This window comes from Mus caroli, chromosome 5 (genome assembly GCF_900094665.2).
Source record: "Mus caroli chromosome 5, CAROLI_EIJ_v1.1, whole genome shotgun sequence".
NCBI lineage: Eukaryota > Metazoa > Chordata > Mammalia > Rodentia > Muridae > Mus > Mus caroli.
In genome coordinates this window covers 79690434-79698802 of record NC_034574.1, presented here as the reverse complement: position 1 = coordinate 79698802, position 8369 = coordinate 79690434, and the positions used below count along the sequence as shown (strand labels likewise).

Genomic DNA, 8369 nt, shown 5'->3' with positions numbered 1-8369 from the left:
CTCTTGGGATATTTGCTCATTGTCCTTTTGAATTAGATGCAGGATCAAATACTGAAGATGTATCTAACACTTTAATTTTTGTCAAGCAAATAACCACTCAGGTTTTTTGATTGTTGGTTCCCATAGTCGTTTGTTTTGTGTCACAGGCTGAATTATTCACAAAGCAAAGAAATTTACTGCTCATTGTTATACACAGATGTCTAAAAGCAAAAGTATGGCTGTTGGTAGATTTTCTATGGCCCAGTGGATGGCTCCACTCCTATTCATGCATGGACAGCACTAATTGAACTTAGTGAGTTGTTAAAAAATAAATAAGAAGTGGTTAGGGAGGGACCATAGTGAGATGATATGAGGGGAATTAAGGAAGATGGGGAGGGGTTTGATCATTTTTCATTGTATAAATGTATTTAATTCTCACAAGTAAAGAAAATGATAGACAATAAAATGTAGCCAAATCAAGGTGTTACTTCTGAGGAAGACTTCTTGCCGACCCTTTTTTGGAGTATTTCCAGAAATATTGATACTCCATCTTTGATCAGTTTTTGCTTTTGATGACCTTAGGGACTGAACAAATTACATAACCCACACATAAAACGAGTCCAGTGTTTCCTATCTATATTTTGAACGTTGTAAAACCTGATGGGTTATTTGCTATTCTGGAGCCATCTGGCAAAGAGCCATAAATAATGACAGTGGTACTTACAGGCTGGTAGATGAATGTCTCAATTGAGCAGCAGTTGATTGTAGCCTGAACTTATGATTGGCTAATGAAAGATGATGTGACTTAGCTTCCAGGCAAGAGCCCTTTTGATTGACTGGTAATCCATGGCTGAGTCAGAGGTAAAGGGTTAAGTCTAAGAACAGAAGGGTGTGTGTATGTCTTTGCCTATTTTGGATCTCAGAGAAAAGATTCCAGTGTCATTTTCAACAACTGCAAACTGAAGAAGCACATGCTATGTGAGGAAGGAACAATTTCAAGGTAATAAACCAAAAGGTATGGCAAATGGTACAGGGATTAGTGCACGTGCTAAAATTTGCTTGTGTTTTCTCTCTTAGGCTTCGTGTTAGCTTCTCAGGGCTGTGATTTTAGAAACTCTTAGGACTACTTTAAAATGTTGGTGAAAATTTTTTCTGCTCAAATATTAATGAATAATTTTATGCTTTAATTTATTGTTAACAAATTTACTTTCAGTAAATTAAGAAATATCTTGGAACATTTGTATTATCTTATATGAACTGTTTAATTCACTGCTTCTCAAACTTGTCCTATATGCCTCTGAGGAGCCCTGAGACTCTTCATGGGATGCTGAAGTTGAAACTATTTTACAGAAACAAAAATTCCAGTCTCTCCTTTTACTGTATTAGCAAACCAGCAATTAATAAAAACAATTATACTGTGTCAGAATCAGAACAGGGACATTAACCAAATATACAAACAAAAATCAAAACCAGCTTCCTGGAGGACTGACTGCTACTCACAAAGCAGTACAGGTTTGAATTTATTAATTTTGACCACAGGTTTAGATATTGACGAATGGCCTGGGTGACAAAATGAGAAGCATGTGGAGATGCTTCCTGTATATACTAAAGTGCAATGAGTATGCAAAAAATATTGATGAGGTGCAGATATTCAGACTTACATTTATATAAGACAATTTGTTAGAAGTCAGGTAAGTAAGTTTCTCACTTTGATGAGCGATAAGACTTGAACTCTGAAGTAAAAATAAGAAAATTTAAAGCTTGTAAGTTTGCTGTTCCTCGACTTAGAATTTTACAGAATGAATTTGGTTGTGATGTTAGAATAGATTTTATATGATGAAATATGTCACTATTTAGAACAGCTTGCATCCCTATGTGAATATTATAAAATCAGGCACAATACAAGAACCAACCATGTATGCAGAACTAGTGAGTTTTAGTATAACACAATAAGGCACCACAATTTATTCTATTAATAACTGCTAAGAAATGAATACCTTTCAAAGTTTAGGGAGAACTGAAGCATGCCCTAATAGTTTGAAAATGGAATCCATTAGTTTTGGGAAAACTTAATTTTAAAAAATGAAAGAGATACTTTTTAAGCTATTTTGCAGCATGACCTTGAACAAATCAATTGGTACTGTAACTTTCTTGTTTAAATTACTAATGTAGTAAATGTTGTTGATTCCTAATATAGCAAATAATTCAATGAATTTCAGTAGTGGGGGGCGCTATGGGAAACTTTTGGGATAGCATTGGAAATGTAACTGAGGAAAATATGTAATAAAAATATTAAAAAAAAAAAAGAGTGAGAGGCCCAGGGTTGGGGGGGGGAGATATAAACAAGAAGAAAGATGAAGACTGAATAAACTGCTGTTAGAAGGAAAAAAAAAAGAAATATGAGTAGTTGCCTAATAATTTATATTTGATAAATGATGAAACACAGTGGACAATATATTCCTATTTTTATAAGCGATGTATTATATTTCTAAGAAAAAATATTTACATTTATTATCTAAAAAAAACCATGTCTTAACATCAAATTATGTGAAAAAAATCAGGCTTAATATTTTACAAAAGAAAAGTCAGGCATAAAAGAACCATGTAATGATAGGGTGTTGATATATCGTTCTTACAGCTAGAATCAAAATATATACAAGCCCACAGAAGTGCTGCTGTTCTTTTTCACCCAGTGACTCAACACATCTGGTATTCAGCATCCGGATGATGCATGTGATGACTATGCAGGCCAGAGGGTTCAAAGGCTGTAATGCCGTGTACCAGGGGTGCATTTTAACTGTAATGAATGCTGATGTACCAACCAGAGGCACTTCACATTTTAGTAATTTCCATAGTTGGGTTGAAAATCTGTAACAATATATACTCTTAGGGAGCAGAATTATTTTGACCCTTATGACAACCTTTTAAAGATCATTTTGTCATGGAAATATAATTATTTTAGAATAGAAAAGAATATCAGGAATGATGTTATCTAAATTTCCTCATGACAAAGATGGAATAAGAGATCCAGAGACAGAAAGGAAACAGCACATTTCATGCTGCTAATTCAGGACTGTGCTGAGTTTCCTCAGTAAAAGCACTCTCAGCTATATTTTCCCTATTTATACACTATTGTTGCACACACACACACACACACACACACACACACACTGCTATGTACAGTTTTTAACCTTGAGGACAAATACTGGAGGACTATTTATATCAACTACAAACCTGAACAACAATCATTGAAAGTTTTGCCTACTTCTTCAGCATGCCAGGAGGGTTTTATTTCACTAAATCAATGGTTTTACACTGTAAATTAGAGCTTGGCAAGTATGTTGTTGAAAGTCAAGTTTGGAAACTTAGTTTAGATTTCCATTATTTTACTCTCCTCATTGATATATATATCCATGAACATCCAATATATACATGAACATTTTTCTATATATGTGAGGAAATATATCTATATGCACATGTATATGTATGTGTATATGTATACATACATGTACATGATATATATATATATAATGTATAATCTCTTCTCTATGTATCTCTCACCATATATATTACATACCCATGTATTTGCAAAGTTTATTTAGGTAATATTGCTATCTTATCTAGTGATTCTAAGGAATTACAAACAAAAAGTAGCTGAATACTTTGATCTGAGAACATTCTATTTTTAAGTTTATCATTTCTTAGACTATTTTCCATACATTTTTCTTTTTACTATTTTCACACTACTCACCTTCTTTCCAATCTTGAAGCTAATATGAACTTTTACATTATGATACTATGTTGTTCAAATAATTATATATAGCCCCCTTCACACATAAAATAGTATTTGAGCTTGCATTAATATACCCTCTTTGTAACATTTCTTTAATAAAAAAGGAACTACTTGTAAAATAATTAAACTTGGTATGTTTCTATGTTTTATTAAGTCATTTTGAAATGTTTAACCAGCATGTCAGTTTTATCATAATTAAATGTCCATGTAATTAAATGTCCATCTCCTGAAAATAGCATTTTCATCAGTTCTCTAGTCACTGAATATCTTTTTATGCTGTCTTGCCATAGCACCTTAGCATCATTAAGATACACTAATTATTAAAACTTAAAGTCTCAATTAACACTAGCTACTAAGAAGATGTACATCTATCTAGCTATGGTCATTCCCTACAGTCCCTATAGAAATAAGTTTAGGTTCATTTCACTTGACATGAACTATTTGTATGATTATGCAGAACCAAGACCAGGAACTCATCTTCAAACCATTACCTAAGGTTAGGTGACAAACCTTTACTTGCTTATAATAACATTCTGGAAATGATAATGACTGCCCATGTCTACAACAGGTATCTATCCTGAGATAAAGTCTAGATAAGAGAGACTAATTTGTAATACTGCAGATGTGTCATTAAGTTGAAACCTTTCATCTTGCTGTTAATTGGGCATGTAACTATAGATTTCAAGAGGAAATCCTGACCTGCAGAAGTTGTGTCATTGCTGGTTTCATTCGTGAGCTATGAGCACAGAGTAACACCTCGGGTGACAGGCACCCTGAGTTATGCATAGATGGTGAGAGAAATAACCAGGAATTGCTATACTTACTGGAGACGAAAGAAACAAAACACATGGTTTTAAAAAAGAATAGAGACAAATTAGCTTCGGTGTTCTGTGTGTTTGGAATTGACAATGAAAGTGGTCAGAAGTGAATGAGAGCAGTCAATGCACTGCAGATAGAGTAAGAGTCAAGGAGAACTTGAGAGATGGTATTCAGAACAGTGTCAGACTTGGAGAAAGAAAACGCAGAAGGACAAAGCTGGGTATCACTGAGTGATGTTTACTCCTCAAGCTGCCTATTAGCTTCTGCAATCTATTACTCATGTCGCCTATGTCTTCTGTATCAAAGCACATAAATCAAAGCCCACAGTTTCTGCCCTCACCCAGGAATCTAGTTGATTTCTGATTTGAATTAAAACGTGTTGACAACAGCCTACAGCAACCACCTAGTTCATCCTACAAATCTTTCTGTGATCAAACACCACATCAGAGCAATATTTTTCATAATCAGTGTTGCAAACTATTAATGTAAAATATGTCTGCTCATTTGCTACCAAGCCTGATGATTTGTGTCTAATCCCTGGACCCCATATAATGTGAGGAGAGAAGTGACTCCTACTAGCCATCCTCTGACTTCCTTACACACGTGTATGCACATATACACACAAAAAAAAAGGTGATACAAATTATTTGTTTCTTTGCTTTAAAGTTGTTCTAAGATATTTTAGAATCCGTTAGAAACCAGAAAAGACCCACTTTCTATAAGGATAGTTTTCAAAGCAGGGATGTGGGAGATAGCATGCTTGTGGGTGTCAGTGGAGGTGGCCTCAGCAGGGAGGAGTGTTTTATCGATGATGTTGCTTAGCATTGCTGAGCATAGTGAAAATTACCATGCCGGCTTTAATTTTTTTCCCTTAATTTTTCAGTTCTTTAAAAGTTGTATAAGTCCCCATTTCCTGTATGTAGAACAGGTTGCTCCTATCCCACATGGTACTAATTTTTACGTGCCAGTGCTTTATAGCAGCAATAGATATCCCATGGCATTTCATACCAGAGCTGATTTCTTTGATCAAGTCTGAATATTTCGGTAAGTCAATCCAGAAACCTCAGTAGGCTAGTGATAAAACAACGCATGTCTTTAAAAGACAGGACTGTCCTGACTTACATCTAATTTATCATCTGATTCCTGGATTCCCGAGTAAAGAAAAAGAAATACTGAAAATTTTCTGGAGCGATAGCAATTTAATTTAATTTATGGAACATTATGTTTTTATTTTCTAGATCAGAGTAAAAAGTGAAGGGACAGATATGTTTCCCACCTCTAGACCTTACACATAGTGTAAATATGAACTACACTGGGAAGCAGAATAGTAATAACTCAGCCACTTACTGTTAAAGGACTTCCTGCTCTGGGCTTAAAATTTATACGAGATGAAAGGCAAAAAGTAAAATCTCTAGGTTCTGTTCTTTGAGGGTTGAAATGATGTTTAAGAGACAGACCCAGAACACCATAAGATGATATCAGTGACAGAAATCTGAATCTCATTAAGGTCCACATTCTCTGTCATTTTTATAAATAATAGAACAGTCTACCAGAAGAGAGGATTAGAATTGTGGATGAATTTATTACTATTGCTAAATAACTCTTGAAGCAGCAATGATTATTGAGTTATTGTGTCTTATATCCCAAATAATTTACATTCATCATTTAATTTGTTACTCAAATTATTCTAAGGACAAATGACATTTTCATCATTCTTATATGGGTGAAAAACTAAGGCATGGGAAGAGCAAGTGTTTTAAGGGACATAAATACATTGTTGGCAGAACAAGGATTTGAATTAAAGTGTATGTGTGCAACCAACAACTTAACTTAAACTGCTACCTAAGCTGTTGAAGATATAAGTAAAAAGTGGTAATTAAGTTGGGTTTATTACAGAGACATATTTAAATGAGTCAAAATAATGGAGAAGACACCTCAACCAGATGGAGACTGATAACAGAAGAAGAGAATTACAGTGTTAAAATGTGATTACACACATTAAGCATGACAAAGTGTAGTAAAACTTTAAAGTTCATGATAGATATATCTTGGAAAATGCCTTAGGAAGAATTTGCTTCTTAGAGGATTTTGAATTGTATTCAGGCATGTATTGGTTGGACTATTGCTGTGACAAAATACTTGACAAAAAATATAAGGGAAAAAGATTTCCTTTAGGTCATGTTATTAATGAAAGCTATAATTCTATGCCAGATCATGGGTAATTGATTTTTAAATTAGCATGGATTGTATTGATAAGAGAAAAGAACAATGGTCATGAAGTTGTGCCAGAAACCTTCTCTAAAACTATAAACTAGTCTGGAAAGAGACTACATGCACAAAACAACATTGTGGAAAATGATTATGAAATTTTTTGGATGCATACAAAGAGTGAAATTGAACTGTGAATCAAGCATGCATTTTGAAATCAAGTATGAATTTTGAAAGCAGCCAATTGAAACTAAGCATATTGACTAAGATAGAAAAGCAGAAAGAGCCAAGACTATATTCTCTAACAGCCACATAACAACACATTTAACATGTTCATCTTTGTAAAATGCCAGGCACAGTGTCAGGTATAAAATAGAGGATTAAAATTTATTTAAAATATAGTTGAACAAGACTGACAAGATAATGAAACAAAGACTTATTCGTGGGTGTCTACAAGACTATAATTACAGGTGAGTAGGTATATAAATTTTGGAATTACCTGAATAAAAGAATATTTTACAAAGTCCTGAGAATATATTCAGTCATGAATGAAAAATTGCTTGGAAAAGAAATTACCAGAGCACCTAAAGCAGAGATCTCTATCTTGAGGGCTTGAAGATGTGAAGAAAAGTCAAGGATTTCAGGAGAGTTAGTGAATTCTCAGTCTCTGAGACATGAAAGGATTGTATCAAAATGCATTAAAGCTGTTTGCCAACTACAAATTTTAAGTGATTACATGGTATCAATTGTGGACAGGAATGTTTCTTCATTTTCAAAGCAGAACACACAAAAGTAGCTGGAAGGAAGAATTCTAGGTTGAAATCAGCTATCCATTTGTTTCTTGGTGAATGGTTATGATTCTGTTGTTTATATTAAGAATAAGGTTTATACCTTCATTTGTCTAAAAGATCAAATAACTAATGTATGAGAAGCAGAAGCACACCACTGCTACCAGTCTGCATTTGCTTCTTAGAGGACCTTTTAGAGTGTATTTCAGAGAAATATGATTAGTGAAGAAGATCTTCAAATCAATTCCTGCCTGTGGAAAATGGGGCAGGGAAAGTCTGTCAAGTGTAACAGCAACATATTTCTTTCTCTTTTTTTATTAAGGCATTTTTTATCAGATATTTTCTTCATTTACATTTCAAATGTTATCCCCAAAGCCCCCTATACCCTCCCCCATGCCCTGCTCCCCAACCCACTCACTCCCACTTCCTGGCTCTGGCATTCCCCTGTACTGGGGCATATGATCTTGCAAGACCAAATGCCTCTCCTCCCGTTGATGGCCAACTAGGCCAACCTCTGCTACATATGTAGCTAGAGACACAGCTCTGAGGGAGTGGGGGGGGGGATACTGGTTAGTTCATATTGTTGTTTCTCCTATAGGGCTGCAGACCCTTTAGCTCCTTGGGTACTTTCTCTAGCTCCTTCATTGGGGGCCCTGTGTTCCACCCAATAGATGACTGGAAGCATCCACTTCTGTATTTGCCAGGCATTGGTATAACCTCATAAAAGAGAGCTATGCCAGGGTCCTGTCAGGAAAATCTTTCTGGCATATGCAATAGTGTCT

At 34.8% G+C, this 8369-nt stretch overlaps 1 protein-coding gene across 1 annotated transcript in view; it reads left to right on the top strand.

Moving 5' to 3' along the window:
• Positions 1-878: 878 nt before the first annotated feature.
• The window catches only part of LOC110295242 (transmembrane protease serine 11F), an 83177-nt gene continuing 75686 nt past the window's right edge, over positions 879-8369 (top strand). The window contains exon 1 of the mRNA XM_021163730.1: positions 879-979. The gene's annotated coding sequence lies outside the window, so the exon portion shown is untranslated. The remainder of the gene's footprint in view (positions 980-8369) is intronic.